Source organism: Herpailurus yagouaroundi, unplaced genomic scaffold (assembly GCF_014898765.1).
Source record: "Herpailurus yagouaroundi ecotype Mexico unplaced genomic scaffold, PumYag 140, whole genome shotgun sequence".
Classification (NCBI taxonomy): domain Eukaryota; kingdom Metazoa; phylum Chordata; class Mammalia; order Carnivora; family Felidae; genus Herpailurus; species Herpailurus yagouaroundi.
Genome location: NW_024412395.1, coordinates 86256167 through 86275860, shown reverse-complemented (window position 1 = coordinate 86275860; position 19694 = coordinate 86256167). Strand labels below are relative to the sequence as shown.

The window sequence follows — 19694 nt, the reverse complement described above, 5'->3', positions numbered from 1 at the left end:
AACATGCTGAAGACCTGTCAACGCCATATAAACAGAAGAAAGCAAACTGTTAATATTGCTGTCGTGAGAAAACTGAAAACAGACTGATTAATCGTACTGGTGCTCCCCCTGCCAGGGAGCTGACTTGGGTCGTCCCCTTATTAGGGAAGTCACAGTTTGCTTTTAGGCCTTTCATTATAATGGCCGCCCGGTCCTCATCCTCAGTGTTCTTGTTCTTGTTGTTAAATGAATGCCTTGTTCTTGAACCCATACCGCAAATCTTGACTGGCAAGGATGATTAGTTTAGAAAAAGTCAGTGTCTTCCATGAAGTCTAAAATGTTTACAGTGCTGACAGTTCACTGTTTCTGAGGAGTCCCAGATGGTGACCCTGTTGGATTGGTTCAAGGCCTAGTTAACTTTTCATGAGAAGAATTGTTTATAGTGTCCACACATGAAGGTACATGAAGAACTCTCTGAAAAATCTTAGCACTCTGAGGACACAGCCACATCAGCAGTGATAGGGAAGTGTTTGGGAGGGACCCTAAGAACTGGTAGAGGGTCTCAGCCCTGTATATTCCGCTGCACACAGGAACAGTAGGATGTGTGTGTAAATCACCTGTCACAAATGAGTGTCTTGGGCCCAAGTTTGGCCTAGAGACCATGTTTTGTTTGCCCTTTCAGGGATGGTCTCCTTGACTTTTAAATTGGTGGAACAGTTGCTAACATTTAAATAACCAGGAGTTTTCATGTATACACAACAAAGCTCTCTGGTTCCTCTGAGGAAATCAGAAGCTCTGATTACATAGGGCTTCTGTCATTCCTGGATGATCCCGGACTCCCCACTTCGCAGAGTCTCTCCTGCTCCTGTTCCCCCCAAACGCAGGGTCATTCAGTGCAGAATATGTTGCTGCCTTGTTTTTCTTATCCCCAGCCCATTTCATTTATTTATGGTGGTGCCTGGGCCCATGTTAGATAATCATGGTTTTATCAATTAAAAAATGCTTTCCCACAAATATAATAGTTGTTCTTTACAACAGTCCTTTCAGATGGGAAACAGATGCCATTTAGAAAGAAGAGAAGGAACAGTGTGACTCTGAGATGCTACGTGACTTGCCTGAGGTGACAAATCTGGTAAGCAGCAGAGTCCCTGCTCCGAACCAGATCGCTGCTGCTCTCCCCGGCACATTTGCTGGTGGAGGTGGTGAGGGACAGAGGTCTCCGGGCTCTCAGGAGGAACCACTTTTAGTTCTCCGAAAGCCTTGACTGAGGTCGTGTGGAAGAGTGGGAAGGCAGGCAGGGAGGTAGCAGACCGCGATGTCCCAGAAAATGGGGTTGCTGACCCAGGCGGTCCTGCGCTCCCGGTTGTTCAGTCAGGCTCGGAGAGCGAGGCGTGACCATGGGCTTAGCATTTTCCCTAGGGCGGCATTTACCAGACCTTCCCATTTCACAGACCTGTAAATTTAAAACAAAAATACGGAGTGATCTATAGGGTTGCCTTCCATATAGATCTTTAACCAAAACAGACATAAACATTACCACCTATTTCTCACCATTTCATAAAGGAATATAGTAACACTACCAAACAAGAAAACAGGCAAATGGTCTCAGAAAGCAAACCACTTTTAAAATTCAAATAGATTTTAAAATTCATTCTATTCTCTCTTTCTCTTTTATTTTACCTTGGACTGCTGAAAACATCAGACTGACAACAGCTATTTGGACAAACTTTTCAGAAATCTGACTTAAGTTCTTGACTTGTTGACTTCTTCTGAGTGTTAAAGTGTATCATTCAGTCTAGGGAAAGACATTCTAGAAATTAATGTGGATATCTGAGTATTTCCCACTATCATCGAAATGTGATTTGGGGACTTGGGGTACCTGTGAATCCAAAGTTCCTCTTAGGATATAAATTTAAAACTATTTTCTCTCCAACACTAGTTGAGGCCAGTAGGCCTATTCTCCCAGTTGCTTTGGGCAGAATCGTATTGGGGAACATTTGGGCCTGCTTGTTTATCAGGTTTAGCCTTGGCTTAGACCACTCTGAAACAACAGCTTGACTTGGGAGTCTCAAGAGAATACCAAATGTGATTCTTCTAGGTTTTAAGCCACCTACCTTTTCCTGTCTTTGGTCTCACATTTTCCTTGAAATTATAACCCTATCTACAGCATTAGTTCTCACTGAAATATCAGCTTTACTGAACAGTGAGAAATTTCTACCATAAAGATTCCCATTTTTATTAACATTATTTATCCAGGTGAGTACCTGAAAAGTGTGGGTGTGTATCCTGTCAGATTGGCATTGCCTCCTCTTCTGTGAAGCAAAATTTAGCAGCTTGCTCGGCTCTTAGACCAGCCCCTGTTGGTGCCACCTCATGTACCAAGATTGCCTTCCGACTCCTTCCTTTGTTACCACGGGGCAAGCTGCCTTTCTGGTGAGCTGGGGGGGGGGGGGGGCACTGCTAAATACAAAGGTTGAAATGTCCTTTGGCTATTTGCCAGCCTCTTAAACTTAATCTGCCCAAAACGGAGCTCACCTGTTACCCCCACTGCTGTTGTCAACCGTGCCTGCTGCAGACTTCACCATCAAGCTGGATGACATCTGTAGCCACCTGGTTGTCCAGGCCAAACACCTTTCTTTCATGTCCACATCCGGTCCCTCAGCAAGTACATTCACTTGCCATCACCTGCCCGCTACCACCCAGGTGCCAGCCACTGCCTTCTCTCCCCCATGTTATTGCAGTCACGCGTCTCCCCCTTCAGTCTGTTCTTAAACTACAGCTAGAGCTCATGTGTAAATTAGATGATGTCACCCTTGACCCAAACTATCTAATAGCTTCACTTCTCCAGGTAAAAGCCAAGGCCATGTACAGTCTCATCCCCAGTTACCTCTGTGCCCTCTTCTCCCACTACCTGTCCCCTCATTCCCTCTGGTCACACCGGCCTTTTTTTTTTTGTCTTTGAGCCGGCTTCTCCTGTGTGAATTCCTATCCTTGCTTCTCCTTTCCTCAAATAACCACAGGGTTGCTTCCTTAACTCTTTTAGGTCTTTACATAGCTGTCACCTTTGAAGCATCCTTCACTCCCTTCCACTTCTTCCCCCCATACACTTTCTGTCTTCTTTCTGTGCTTATCACTATATTACATGGTATCTTGTCTGTCTCCCTCTCTCGGGCCGGCATGCGTGGATATGGAAGTTGTGTTTTGCTCACCCAATGCAGCCATATACAGTGGTCCTGCCCTCCCCGTTAAATGTCAGCTACAAAAGGTCATGGTTTTTATCCATTTTGTTCACTACTGTGTCCCCAGGGCCTAGAACCATACCTGACGTAGAGAGCTAATCGATATCTGTTGAACAAATGAGCTAAATGAGTAAAGTACTGTTACCAAGATCCCACCTGCTTAATTTGGTCACACTTAATTGTTTTCTTATTACAAAAAAAAAAAAAATATCAGTCATTATAGAAAACAAAAATAAGAAACCCAACCATTATCTTACCACTTTGGTGCCTATGTTTCTAGACTTTTTCCTCTGCAGATTTTTTCCTCGTTAAAATGGTTTCATACTGCACATACCACTTTTAACCCAATCATTGCACCTGGCATACTGTGGACATCTTTTTATGCCAGTAAATATTTGTATTAAGCACGATTCACTAAACAGAAATAGTGCTTTGTAGTGTGAGCATACCTATATACCATTGATCCTGGAAAAGTAAATAAGACTATTATTTAGTGTACCCAAAAGTTTGCGTGTCCTAATAATATGCTGAGAAATCATTTCATAGCAACACCTCCTCTTCCCCTGCACATTTCCCCCCCCCCAAATCAGAGTAGGTGGAGGGGCTATCTGTCACAAAGAGAAAAGATGGCTTGCTGTTGGGAATTGAATATGCTTAATTGAGGAGGCTAGTTTATTAAGACATATCTCTTAAGGCAGCCTAGTTCTTAAAACACAATCTACACAGACATGACTTGCTGTGTCTCTGACCTACATCTGAGGACTATTATAGCCAAAATCTGAGATCTAATTGTACAATTATTAGCCAACAATTTTGGAAGAATAAGCAGTAGTAGGACTTGAAGCATGTCAGTAACACTTAAATTCAGTAAATGAATACAACTGTTTGCTCTTTTTAAGATTTAATATTAGCCAGATTGTGTGGCTTTATTTTTTCATGTTAGCTAATTAAAAGTGTCATTAGCTTGCAGTTGAGGCTTTAGTCTCAATAGATTATGAATCTATCAGAACTTTGAAACTACAAAAAAACACAGGATGTTTTTGAACGCAACACTTCTCCTTCTACTTTAAGAATCCTTTTCCCTTGGATGACTTCTAGAACCTCTCAGGTTTTCAGGTCCCCTAACCTCTTGATCTCCTCATAGCTCCTCCCTGTTGTCATTTTCTTCAGAGATCTTGCTTAACGACTCGTGTAGCAATATCAGCACTCTAAAAGGGAGCTACAGGTTGCAAAAGACCATGTCATTCAAAACTAAACTGATTAATAAAACTGTGAAAAAGGAATTCTGGCAAGTGATGGATGAAATTTACTATCATGCACACACAGCTTCTTCCTTGCTGAAATCCTTCAGAAAGTTAAAAAGTGATTTTTTTTTATTCTGAGAGGAAATGGAATATACAGAAATTATCTAAAATCATTTTGTAAAGGATGACAAAAAATAAAACTCAGTGTAGTTAGATAAATATTATGTTCTTGGAACTGTTAAAAAAAATACCATAAGAACGTCTTCTAGGATCTAGAACTGTGATACAGTCTGTCACTTTTGCAATCAGACCCCAGAATAATCAACCAAAATTAGTTCCCAAGTATTCCTACTCCAGGTTTTAGGTTGTTACTAAGGAACGTAAACACAATCTCTGAATGAGCAGGTAAAAGAGACCCTTATTTCCCATAACTATCTGCCAAGATATAATATCTGATGCAATCTTGCTACTTTTTCAAGCCAATGAGATTAGCAAAATGAGGTATCTAGATCGAAGCTTGTTTCTTCCACATGGGTTGCTATCGAAATGTCTGCCTTTGATTTAAAATTGTTTTTCCGTTAGCTGGGAGCATGGCTAGGCATATGATTCCTGTCCACATCCAGCCTAATGTAGCAATTTCAGAAAGAGTTTGCAGCTCATATGAAGAACACCAAATTGCATCTCCCTGGGTATGCTTCACAGTGCTTCTCGCTGATTTTAGGGTGGGTGATACTGCAGCCCTCTCAACTCAGTACAAATTACCCAACCTGGAGCACAGATTCCTGGAAAACACAGTAATACTACATGAATAGTTTTCTTTTAAATTACTCTTTATGCACTTCTATCCACATTCTTAGTTCAGGCACATAGGACTTAAAATAAAAAATGGAGGTTGTATGTGTGTGTGTGTATGTGTGTGTGCCCATATACATGGGCCTTTTCTTCAAAACCTATCTCTTACGTGTGCTAACGGTTCCATGACAAACTTTTTTTTTCTCATTTTAATCATTGGGCTTTTAAACACCAGTTGTGCACCACCGAGAACTGAGCTTCAGGGAAATGGTGGTATTAAATCTGTCAAAATCCTCCAAAGGGTCTGCTTACTTCAGAGTCTGACCTAGTGCCTCTTCTCTCATTAGCATCAAAACTTGGTGGGGGCTGAATTGAAGTCCTCAGAAATTAGTTGGGTTAAATGAGTCTTGATTTATTTGACTCAGTGACCTATTACAAAATGGAATGAGGGCCTCTACCTTTATTATGATTATTATTATTATTATTATTTGAGAGAGTGTGTGTACATGAGTGGGGGGGGCAGAGAGAGAGGGAATCTTAAGCAGGCTTCAGCTCAGTGCTGAGCCCAACATGGGGCTCAATCCCACAACCCTGGGGTCATGACCTGAGCTGAAATTAAGAGTCAAGTGCCCAACCAACTGAGCCATCCAGTTGCCCTGACCCTTACCTTTTTTGTAAAGACTACTGCCTTTGATTTCATTGGCAATTATCTCTGCATTTTTAACCCTGAGTACCAGTTGCATAATATAAAGGCTGAATCATATATGACCATTTTCTTTTTTAAATTTTTATCTTTACCACCATTCTCATTAGAGCAATCTATAAATGAAGCCTAAGTTACCTTCTTGGAGTGTCAGGCAATTCTAAAGGTGTTAAAGTAGAAAACTTTGGCATTAGAAATGATTGTGCTACTTGATTTCCATGATTTCTTTAGCAAGTTTCTTCATTGTTCTTTGGTATCTGAGAACTTGATAGTGCTGCCTGCCAGTAATGTGGTTTCCCTTGATGGATGAGTAAAGTGTGGAGTTGACTCTCTCCAACACATTTGTCCTTTGGCTCTGATGGCAGGACTGACCAGATGAACTTGCATTGGCATGAGCGGGGCCGTTCTCATGGTCGGCTTGCTGGAGAAATGCTGTCAGATCTGATGATTAATAGCCCTGCAGTCCAGTAAGGTCACTTCATCACAGAAAACCCTAAACACACAGTCACCTCATCAGAAAGCAAAAGACAGCACCGTTCTGTAGCAAAGATCATGTTTACCAGAGGATTGCAAAATTAGATTACTTTCAGTTAGTTTGCAGCCTTTGGTTCCCAATATGTTGACTTCTAGAGGGAATATTGGAGAAATCAGTAACTACCTTTTATGTAACATTTTAATAGAAATGAAGCATTTCTATTGAAACATTTAATTGAAACATTTCAATTAAGAAAATACAGGAGAGGTATGTGTGCATGTGTGTGCAAAAGAGCTTCCAGCTGGGTCCGCCTCTCATTTTCTCTAGGCCATTCCAGGGCCAGGCTCTGTCAGTTATCCCTACTTTTGTATCTATAGTTTCCTCCTTTACTAGCACCTTCATTTTAGCATATGAGTATGCCCAAGTCTCTCCCAACTTTAAGAAAAGAATCATTTTGAGGCATAAAACTTATTTGAAGAAGTAATAACTGAAACCTCTCTAGCCTGGGGAAGAAAACAGACATCCAGTTCTAGGAAGCATAGGGAGTCCAAAACAAAATGAACCTAAAAAGAGCCACACCAAGACATAATAAATACAGTGTCAAAAATTAAGAAGAGTATTTTAAAAGCAGCAAGAAAAAAGCAACTAGTTACATACAAGGGAATACCCATAAAACCATCAAATGATTTTTCAGCAGGAACTTTGCAGGCTAGAAGGGAGTGACATTATATATTCAGGCATATAGACTCAAAGGAAAAATCTTACAACCAAGAATACTCTACCCAGTAAGTTTATCATTCAAAATTGGAAGAGAGATAAAAAGTTTTCCAGACAAACAAAATTTTGAGTTCATCACCACTAAACCAGTCTTACAAGAAATGTTACAGAGGCTCCTTTAAGTGGAAAAGAAAAGGCCATAAGTAGAAGAAAATTATGAAGGAAAAAAAATCTCACTGGTAAAAGCAAATATATAGTAAAGTTAGTGGTTGACCACTTATAAAGCTAGTATAAATGGTAAAAGACAAAAGTGTATCAACTGTATCTACAATAATTCATAAAGGGATACACAAAATAGAAAGATGCAAAATAGGGGCACCTGGGTGGCTTAGACGGTTGAGTGTCTGACTCTTGACCGCAGCTCAGCTCATGCTTTCACAGTTCATGGGGTCAAGCCCTGTGTCAGGCCTGTGCTTATGGTGCAGAACTTGCTTGGGATTCTCTCTCTCCTCCTCTCTCTGCCCCTCCCCCACTTACTCATGCATATGCTCTCTTTCTCTCAAAATAAATAAACTTTGAAAAAAAAGATGCAGAATAGATCAGATAGATGAAACATGGGGGGGGTGTGGTTAAGAATGTAGTGTGTTCTTTTATAATGTGTTCAAACTTTAAGCGACAATAAACCTAAAATAGACTGCCATATACATAGGGTATTGTATATGAAACTCATGGTAACCACAAACCCAAAACCTGTAATAGGTACACAAAAAATAAAGATACAAATATCCAAACATAACACTAAAGAAAGTCATCAAATCATAAGAGAGCAAGAGAAGGAAGAACAGAGAAGAACTACAAAAACAACCAGAAAACAATTAACAAAATGGCAATAAGTCCATACCTATCAATAACTACTTTAAATGTAAATAGACTAAGGGCACCTGGCTGGCTCAGTCACTTAAGCATCCAGGTCTTGATTTTGGCTCAGGTCATGATCTCAGAATTTGGGAGTTTGATCTCCGTGTTAGGCTCTGTGCTGACAGTGGTAGAGCCTACTTGGGATTCTCTCTCTGCCCTCTTCCCCGCCCCCGCCCCCCCCCCCCCCGTCTCTTTTTCTCTCAAAATAAATGAACTTAAAAGAACAGGAAAGAAAGAAAGAAACAATGGCCTTAAATGACACATTAAACCAAATGGACTTAATAGATACATAATGTCCCATCCCAAAACAGTAGAATGCATATTCTTTTCAAATGCACATGAAACTTTCTCCAAAATTACACATTAGTCTACAAAACAAGTCTCAATAAATTTAAGAAGATTGAAATCCTATCAAGCATCTTTTGCAATCACAACAGTATGAAAGCAGAAACCAATTACAAGAAAAAACTAGAAAAATACACACATACTTGGAGGCTAAACAACATGGTAATAAACAATCAATGGGTCAATGAAGAAATCAAAGAAGTAATTTAAAAAACACCTTCAGGCAAATGAAAATGGAAGCAACGCTCCAAAATCTATGGGATCCAGCAAAAACAGTTTTAAGAGGAAATACAGGCCTACCTCAAGAAACAAAAATGTCTAACAGTCTAACCTTACACATAAAGGAACCAGTAAAAGAACAAACAAAACCCAACATTACTAGAAGGAAGGAAATAATAAACATCATAGCAGAAATAAATGAAATAGAGACTAAGAAAACAATTTAAAAAATTAATGAAACTAAGAGCTGGTTCTCCAAAAAAAAATAAACAAAATTGATAAACCTCTAGCCAGACTCTTCAAGAATAAAAGAGGGCTCAAATAAGTAAAATCAGAAATGAGAGAAGTCACAACCAACACCAGAGAAATACAAAGGATTTAAAAGACTATGAGCAATAAATTGGATAGCTAGAAGTAGATAAATTCCTAGGAACATATAATCTTTCAAGACTGAATAAGGAAGGAATAGAAAATCTGAACAGACTTTCTGTTCTCCTCAGCAAACAAAAGTCCAGGACCAGATGAAGCATTCCAAAAAATTTCAGATGAAGAAATGCTTCCAGATTCATTCTGCAATGCCAGCATTACCCTGATACCAAAACCAGACAAAGACATTAAAAAAAAAAAAAGGAAATTACAGATCAACAGCTTTGATATAGATGCAAAAAAACTTCAGTGAAATATTAGCAAACCAAAGCCAACAATATATGAAAAGGATCATATACCATAGTCAACTGGGATTTATTACTGGGATACAAAGATGGTTTAATATCCACAAAACCAACCTGATATACCACATTAACAAAAAGGAGGGTAAAAATCATGTAGTCATCTCAATAGATGCAGAAAAAGCATTGGACAAAATTCATCCATTTATGATAAAAACTCTCAAAGTGGGTACAGAGGGAACATACCTCATCATCATAAAGGTCTTATATGACAAACCCACAGCTAACATCATATTCATTGGTGAAAAGCTGAAAGCTTTTCCTCTAAGATCAGGCACAAGACAAAGATGCCCACTTTCACCACTTTTATTCAACATTGTATTAGCAGTTTTAGTTACAGCACTCCCACAAGAAAAAAGAAAGAAAAAGGTATCCAAATTGGAAAAGAGGAAGTAAACCTGTGCTAGATCCTACAGGCTCCACTACAAAACTGTTAGAATAAATGAATTCAGTACTGTTGCAGGATACAAAATTAATATATGGAAATCTGTTGCAATTATTATGCATTAACAAACAATCAGAAAGAGAAATTAGGAAAACAATCCCATTTACAAGTGTATTAAGAAGAATAAAATACATGGGAATAAATTTAACCAAGAAGGTGAAATACCCTAAAGAGAGAAACTGAGGATGACACAATAGAAGAATATACTGTGCTCAAGGTTTGAAAGAATGTTGTTAAAATGTTATTACTACCCAAAGCAATGTACAGATTCAGTGCAACCCCTGTCACAATACCAGTGGCATTTTTCACAGAACTAGAACAAGTAAACCTAAAATTTGTATCGAATAGCAAAAGACCTAGAGTAGCAAAAACAATCTTGAGGTATCATGCCTCCTGATTAGAGTAGCAAAAACAATCTTGAGGTATCATACCTCCTGATTTCAAACTATATTAAAAAGCTATAATCATCAAAACAGCATGGTATTAGCACAAAAACAGACACATAGATCAATAAAGCAGAATAGCCCAGAAATAAACCCACTCATATGGTCAACTAATCTACAACAAAGAAGGTAAGAATATACAATAGGGAAAAGACAGTCTCAATAAATGGTGCCTAGAAAATTGGACCACGTTCTTACACCATATACAAAAAATAAACAAAATGAATTAAAGACTTAAATGTAAGACCTGAAACCATAAAACTCCTAGAAGAAAACGTAGGCAGTCAACTTTTGGACATCAGTCTTAGCTATTCTTTTGGATCGGTTTTCTCAGTTGATAAAAAACAAAGCAAAAACAAACAATTGGGACAATATCAAACTAAAAAGCTTTTGCCCCACAAAGGAAGCTATTAATGAAATGGAAAGGTAACCTACTGAATGGGAGAAGATATTTGCAAATAAGGGATCAATATCCAAAATATATAAATAACTCATTAGTATATAAAAAAAAAACCTGATGAAAAAATGGACAAAGCACCTAAAATAGGTATTTTTTTTTTAAAGAAGACATACAGATAACCAACAGACACATGAAAAGATGCTCAACATCACTAATCATCAGGGAAATGTAAATCAAAACCATAGGAAGATATCATACCTTTCAGAGTGGCTAGTATCAATACAAGAAATAAAAAATGTTAGCAAAGATATAGAAAAAAGGGATCCCTTATGCAGTGTTGGTGGGAATGTACTTGTTGCAACCACTGTGGAAAAGAGTAAAAAGGTTCCTCCAGAAATTCAAAATAGAACTAAAATCAGATGATCCAGCAATTCCATTTCTGGGTATCTATCTGAAGAAAATGAAAATTCAAAAAGATGTATGTACCCCTGTGTTCATTACAGCATTATTTATAGTAGCCAAGATACAGAAACCACTGAAGTGTCTATCAGTGGATGAATGAATAAAGAAATTGTGGTATACATACACAAAGTGGAATATTACTCAGCCATAATCTGATTTCAAAAATGAAATTTTGGTTGGGGCGCCTGTGTGGCTCAGTCGGTTAAGCATCTGACTTTGGCTCAGGTCATGACCTCATGGTTCACAGGTTCGAGCCCCGCATCCTGGCTCTGTGCTGACAGCTCAGAGCCTGGAGCCTGCTTCGTGGATTCTGTCTGTCTGTCTCTCTCACGCTCTCGAAACATAAATAAAACTTTAAAAAAATTAAAAGAAATGTTTTTTAAATGAAATCTTGGGGTCACCTGGAGAAATGTTGCCATTTGTGACAACATGGATGGGTGTAGAGGGTATTAATGCTAAGTGAAATAAGCTGGAGAAAGACAAGCACCACCATGACTTCACTTACATGTAGAATCTAAAAATAAAAAGAATAAACAAAAAATGGAAACTAATTGGTGGTTGCTAAAGAGAGGGTGGAAGGGTGAAATAGGTGAAGAGGATTAAGAGGCACAAATTTCTAGTTGTAAATAAGTCACAGAGATGTAAAATACAGCATAGGGAATTAAAATTTTAATGACAATGTGTGGTGACAGACGGTAACTAGATTTTTAAGTGCTTATTTTCTAATTTATGTAATGTTGAATCACTTTGTTACATACCTGCAACTAATATTGTATATTAACGACAATTGAAAAGGTTTTTCTAATTGCAATAATACATTTTCTTGTTTAAAAAAGGAAAAGATCCCTTCTTAGTCCTACCTCCTTTTTTTTTTTTTTTTTTTTTTTTTTTTAAGCTATGGCCCAGTTTCTCTTTTTTTAAGGGCTACTTCTTTAAAGAGTAATCCATAGTCCTTCACCCCTCTGCAATCTGACTTCCCTCTTCCTCTCCTGAAATCAGTTCGTTCCAGGTCGCTAATGATTCCCATTTGCCAAATCCAGCAGAAACTTCTCGGGCTTTGTGACAGTCTTACTCATATTATTTGACCTCTCCACTGCCTTGGATGCCTCTGACCCTCTTTTTCCTTCTTGAAATTCTCTCCTTTCTTGGCTTTGCTGCTCCTGGCTCTTCTGCTTTTTCTCCCTCCTATCACCTGCTCCTTCCCAGTCTTCTTCCCACATCCACTCCCTAACTAATACTGTTCTGCCAGGATCCAGTCTGGGTTTTCTGTTTTTCTAATATGTGCTGTCCTGGGCTAGCACTTACGGCTTCACCTAACACCTGTAGGCTAAGGGCACACAAATCTCCTGCCTGGACTCCTGGACGACTTTTCCTGGACATTCTGCAAACAGTTCTAGTCCTCTGCCCCAACTGAGCTACCTGTTGCGCAAAGACAATTCCTCTTCCTTGTTCCCTATGCCGGTAAGTGGACATGCCATTTACCTAGTGGACCTAGCCGGAAAACTGAATAATCCCAGGCTCCTTCCTGGCCTTCACTTCCTGTTAGTCAGCATGACCTGTGGATTCTGCTACAGAAATCTATCTTGTGGCAGGCCCACTCTCTACAACCCCAGAGTAGCCATTTAAATTCTGTCCAGGCCCCCATCATTTCTCGCCTAATTTACAAAAAAAGTTGTCCATCCCTCTGTCTCTCCCCCATCCCCTTCTGCTGCCGGGGTTCTTTTAAAGTCACAGATCTAACCATGCTGTCCTCCTACACTTCTGTGGCAGCCCCATCTCTTTTGAGGTAGATGCGTAGCAAGGCATTGGGAGACCTCTCGTTTCTGGCTCTGCCCTGCCTTTCTAAGCTCCTACCCATCTGTACGTGTGCACTGCTCTTTCTTCCTCCCACACAGCCGGTCCCCTGAGAGCACTTTGCTCACACTGGCCTCTGTGCTGTCACACGTGCTGCTCTCTCCACCTAGAACTCCCCTCCTTCCACACCTTCAGATTACCAATGGGCAGTTCTCTGAGGCCTTCCGGAGCAGGTGCTCTGCAGGTTTCCCTCACCCCTGCAGGTATGTCTCCCGGTCTCAGCACTCCGCCTTGTGAACTGGAGCCATTTGCTTACTTGCCCGTGTATCCCACTTGTCTGCATATTCTTTGCTATTAAAAAGCCATCTTTTCTCCAAAGCTCCAGGGCCTAGCACAATGCCCGTCACATATTACGTACCCTGCATCTGTTTATTGCATTGAAACATATGCTGATTTTAGGTTTTTACCACAGTGACAAGTCATAGAGGTTGAAAGGTTGGGTTTCATTTGCATTAAATTCACTGGGAGGTATGATGATCACAAGTAGTGTTTTCTGACGAAATGCAAATAATCATCATTCTTTATTGAATACATTAATAGTAAAATTAATGCTGACATGACTATCTTAAAGGGACACCTGGCTTTGCCTCCTGGACATGAATCACTCCCCCAGGGGTCCCTGAAGTGGCTGTGAACTTTTCTCTGCATCCCCTAGGCAGCTCTGCGTGAGGCAGTTTACTGCTACCCAAGCACACACTGGGTCCACAGGTCCTCTGCAGCCCCTTTTACTACTCAGAGTGTAAGGGAAACTGGCCCCTGGGAGTCCCAACTCGTTCCGTCCATTTCCTAAAGAGCTTGGTCGATTGAGCCAACTTGCCCACGTAAACCACAGCAGGGAAGAGCCCTTGGTGTCACCCTGATGGGAAGTTGCAGGCGCTTTCCTGGGCTTCGCTTTTATGTTATTATTTACCCCCTTGCTTCCCTTTGGATGGTCTGCCTAAAGGAGATTTTCAGAGACTGTCTTGCAAACCCAACCTGCCATGAAGATGGGAGGCAGTGAGAAAGAGGAACAGCCTGAGATCTGGCCCTGCCTTTGAAACCCTTACCTTCTCTAAGCACAAGAGTGTGTTCCTACTTCTAAATGGCTGGAAAAAAAATTTTTTTTTTAATTTACATTAAAAAGCACCAGTAAGGAGATACATTTTAATACCTCTCAGTCTTCCCTCTCGGGAAATTTACGGTCGTATTTGACTTTAGTGCTTTTGTGCTACAATTGCCATCCTGAGGGAAAAGAAAAGCTGATTGGCATTATTGTCTTAAAAGCCTGTGGATTTTGTGGCCACCACCATATCTCCTGAACACATCTTCTCCAGACACACTCAGCTTAGTTCCTTTATCTTTTCTGCAGATATTGCATTTTCTAGTTCTTTGTGTCTGTTATGACCGACCCCGTATAAATTATAGTAGTAGACACTGACAGGTGGTAGAGAGGAGACAGTAGATGAGGTGCTTCTGTGGGGAGAGAAGACAAACGTGAAATATATTCACACCCAGAAACATTAAACACATAGATAACTTTAGCAGTACAAATAATGTTAGATGACTGTGCTCAAAGTTGGTTAGTTATTGTGAGAAGAGGAGTGGTAGTTAATGAGCAGTGTTTGGAAGCAAGAAGGACCTAGCCCAGTAAGGAGAATCTGGAAATCATTGCTCATCAACTGTGTTCATTGGCACATTCACCTCCAGCCCTTAGCACAACACCTGGCTTGTTTTATGCACTCAGTAAGTTGTTAACTGGTTAATGAACGGACTGGCTGTAGTACTCTAGGAAGAATCTACCAGTACGATTTGATTTGTAAGTTTATAATTATTTCTTACATCCTGTGTACTCTGTCATAGAAGTCTTAGGATTTTAGAGCAGGAAGGACTAAAGTGGCAAAACATCGAGATGACCCTGCCCTGTGTTTGTTCCTGCTACGGTCCATTTCAGTCAGTTTCCTTCTCCCACGGTGTCCAGCTGACCTACGTTTGTACAAACCAACGGAAGAGGTAGAAACTAATCTTGAAATGATTTTCCAGCCTACTTACTTGATTCACTCTGTCTCCATTTCTTAGCCCTTCTGACACATTGCTTTCATTTTACTTTATTTGAGGAATTTCATTATTAAGCATTTGCTGTTTAAAGATTATTCCTCCCATTGAGCCATGCTCAAACATTCCGTGTCCCCTTATTGCACTATCCTATGTTGCTACACTAGCTGCCCCACTCTAAGACTGCGTCCTAGGTTTCCTATATGGCATGTATCTTTAGGTCTCAAGTTTTCCTGCAAATGCTTACATTATATATAAATAGGAAACTATAAATGCAATGTTGTATTCAGATTGGATCCTTGACTAGAAAAGAGGACATTAGACAATTGGTGAAATTTGAATAAAGTCTATAATTTGCATAATGCTTCCTTTCTTAGGTTTGGTCAATGCACCATGGTTGTGTACGATGTTAACATCAGGGTAGCCAGGTGAAGTACATGAGGGTTATAAACATTTCACAAGTAGAGGAAATGTTAGAAACCTGTAAACGTGCTGGTTATTTTTAAAACAATTTTTCAAGCAGGAGAAAAATTGCAGAATGCCGAAGTGTACTTTAGATAATTCCAGGCAGTGTAAGGTAAACAAATAACAACCCCTTTCCCTGCTATGCCCCTTCCTATTCAGTTCCCTTCTAGGTCCATCCCATCCATTCCCACAGCTTTAAGTGTCACCTCTGTGCTGATGTCAGAAATGCCCTGGAGTATTCCACATCTCTTCATCCCATATTTCCAAGGCCCATATTTGCTGGCTCTCCTACAAGCACTCTATATTCAGCACGTGTGAAACTCAGTTCTGTATCCCCTGCCCTGACAGCCTGCCCTGTGTAGGTCAGTGACATCACCGTCCTGTCACCCAAGTTAGATACTTCAGTCTCTTTTGATTCCTTTCTCCTCTTTCACAGATTCTAAACATTGTCAATTCTTCATCCAAAAGGTCTCCTGTATTACCTATCCCCCACTTTCACTGTCCTCCTGTGGTTACCCTAAAATAGACTCTCAAATACCTGTAGGGACTATCTCTACCTGCAGTCTGCCCATAATCTCTACTGCCTTCAGAAATTGGGCATGACAGAGTATATCAGTGTCACTTTCCTGCTTAAAAATGTATAAATGGCTATATATTGCTTCTGGCCTAAGTAGCAATAACATCTACCTACAAGAGACATGCATTATATAGCTAAATTAGATAGTTAGCCTGCCTCCCTCTTTCCTTTACTCCTACCTTCAAGAAAGTGGAAGGAGTACAGGCCTTTGGAGTTAGAAAGTCCTGACCTTGAATCCCAGATTTGTGACTTTGGACAAATTAGTCTTTGCCTCAGAGCATCAGTTTTTTCTCACATAAAATGGAGGCTATACTTACATGTAGGGCAGTTGTGAGAATTAAATTAAATGATGATGTATGTTGGGGCACCTGGCTGGCTCAATTGGAGGAGCATGTGGCTCTTAATCTCAGGGTCGTGGGTTTGAGGCCCATGTTGGGTATAGAGATTACTTAAATAAATAAAACTCTTTAAAAAAAAAAAAAGAAGGAAAGAAAGAAAAGAAATGATGATGTATGTCAAGTGCCCAGCCCCCAGTGGGCTTTTCTTACTGTTATTGGTGCTTAATACTATAGGGTGCCAGGAGGAATACATCTCTCAATCATCTCTGTCTTGTATGCGTGTTTTTGAAAATGGAAGTTGTCTACCTTCCACAACAAGGAGCCTGTCTATAGTAGGGAAACTTATCCCTCACGTGGAGGAATAGGCACTTTCCCCATAACCTACCCACCTGGGCTTGGAATGTGTACCCCCTTCCTGCCACAGGTGTGGCCCTGAACCATTAGAGATGAAGAATCCAGCCTCAGGTACTATAATGCATTTCCTAGAATATAAGTGCCTTGCCATTCACTCAGTCTATTCTCATTTCTGTGGACAAAACAGAGCATTTTAGCAGAATTTTTCAGAGCCTATCATACTTACTAGGAGAACTCCAAACAAGCATATGCCTGTACCAGACCTCCATGGGGGAAGGAATTTATCTAACAGGTGCCCTTTCTTCAGTGGCTTAGTACAGTGGCTGATACATAGTTGTGCTTAATCAGTATTGGATAGATAGAAAGATGAATGGAAGGATGAAGGAATGATTTAATCTCTAGGATTTGTCTATTAATGCATGCATAATTGAAAGACTGAATAATAAATTTCCCAATGAGCTGGATATTAGCTCAGGGATTCTAAACCTTGGCTGCACTAATCACCAGGAGAATTTTTGTTTCGTTTAACACTGATTTCTGAGTTCTACCCATGTTTATGCCCCGTTATTTTCTAAAATCTCCCCCAAGTGATTTTAATAGACAGTCAGGGTTGGGGTCAAACATGCCAGACCATTCTAAAAATATGTATCCTCTGCATAACTTCCCATTCTCAATTAACAGTTTATATATCTTTTCCTCACTTGACTTAACTCTCCTTGGCTTATTACTGGGAATGTCTTATCACAATTTTCCACCTAGTGCCTGGCACAGTGCTTGGTATATAGAGGACAGTTATAAACGTTAATTGAATAAATTGGTTGTTTCATTTAGGATACAAAAAAAATCGCACAGTACCACAAAAGACAGAAAAAAATGCTGGCACCATGAGTTTTATTTTGGGATGTATGTGTGTTGGTCGGGAGGGTTCTAACCGTCTATACTTTGGTATGATTTTTGTCCAGAATCCATTGTTTTTTTTTTTTTCTCTGTTCACAGTCATTTATCCAGATACTGTAAATTGACAGCAGCTAAATATATTAGACTCTGTCAGGGAATCCCAATTTGAAATATTTCACCCCATTAGTCCCATCTGTACCTATGCACTAAAATTCGTCATGATATATGCAAGAGGATAGTTCATTAATGTGATATCAAGCACCATTGTCCCCATTAAAGAAAGCCATAAAACCCTCTAGACAAAGACACACAGGTTGCCACACCAATTTTCTCAATTCCATAATCTAGTAATTTAGGCATAGAACTGGAAAGATGTTTAAAGACATCATGTTCAGTAGTCTTTATTAAACATTGAAGAAGCTGGAGCTAGGTGGGTTTTAGGATTTGCCTGAGATGACACAACCTGTGAGAGACACAGCTAGTGCAAGAAACCTGATGTTCTAACCCACCGTGGATTGCATTAGAGTCAAAGGTCAGGATAAATTCCAAGAAATGCCCAATCTTCTAAGACTGAATCAAGAAGAAATGCAAGATCTGAATAGACAAATTATAAATAGTGAAATTGAATCAGTAATCAAAAATTTCCAGCAAATAAAAGTCCAGTACCAGATGGCTTCATAGGTGAATTCTACTAAACATTAAAAAAGAGTTAACACCTATCCTTCTCAAACTATTGCCAAAAAAAAAAAAAAAAAAAATAGAAGAGAAAGAATACTTCCAAACACATTCTATGAGGCCAGCATTACCCTAATACCAAAACCAGACAAAGACGGTCAAGAAAGAAAAGAAAAGAGAAAATAAAAGAAAAGAAAAGAAAAGAAAAGAAAAGAAAAGAAAAGAAAAAAAGAAAAGAAAAGAAAAGAAAAGGAGAGAAAGAAAGAAAGAAAAGAAAGAAAGAGAAAGAAAGAAAACAAAGAAAGAAAGAAAGAAAGAGAAAGGAAAGAAAAGAAAAAGAAAAGAAAAAGAAAAAGAAAAAGGAAGAAAAGAAAATTACAGGCCAGTATCACTGATGAACATACGTACAAGTATCTTCAACAAAATATTAGCAAACCAAATTCAGTACTATATTGAAAGGATAATAGGCAGTGATCAAGCGGGATTTATTCCAGGGATTCAAGGAAGTTTCAATATCCAAAAATACACAGATAATCCACATGATAAACCACGTAAACAGAGGGATAAAAATTATATAATTATCTCAATAGATGCAGAAAAAGCATGACAAAATTCAGCATCCACTTACGATAAAAACTCAACAAAGTGAGTCTAGAAGGAACATACCTCAACATGATAAAAGCAATATATGACAAACCCACAAATAACATCATACTCAATGGTGAAAAGCTAAAAGCTCTTCCTTTAAGATCAGACACAAGACAAAGATGCCCACTCTCACCACTTTTTAAAAAAATATTTTTTTAATGTTTACTTTGTCTACTTTTGATGGGGGGAGGGGCAGAAAGAGAGAAAGAATCCCAAGTAGGCTGCACACTAGCACAGAGCCTGACAGGGCTTGATCCCACAACTGCAAGACCATGACCCAAGCCAATATCAAGAGTTGGAAGTTCAACCAATTGAGCTACCCAGGCGCCCCTCACTCTTACACCTTTTATTCAAATTATGGAAAATGATAAAGCTGAGAAAAAGATTAAAAAAAATAATAGACCATGAGGGGAGAATTAGAGAACTAAGTGATTTAATGAAACGTAATAATATCTGTATCATAGGAGTTCCAGAAGAAGAGAGAGAGAAAAAGGGGCAGAAGGTTTACTTGAACAAATTATAGCTGAGGACTTCCTCAATGTGGGGAAGGAAGCAGACATGCAAATCCAGGAGGCATAGAGAACTCCCTTCAGATGTAACAAGAATAGGTCTCCACAACATATTACAGTGACACTGGCAAAATACAAAGATAAAGAGAGAATTCTGAAAGCAGCTAGGGACAAACGGGCCTTAACCTATAAGGGTAGACACATAAGGGTAGTAGCGGACCTGTCCACTGAAACTTG

At 39.5% G+C, this 19694-nt stretch overlaps 1 protein-coding gene across 7 annotated transcripts in view; it reads left to right on the top strand.

Annotated features, from left to right (window-relative positions):
* The window catches only part of PLEKHM3 (pleckstrin homology domain containing M3), a 198045-nt gene that overhangs the window by 91837 nt on the left and 86514 nt on the right, over positions 1-19694 (top strand). The gene's annotated exons all lie outside the window — the stretch shown is intronic.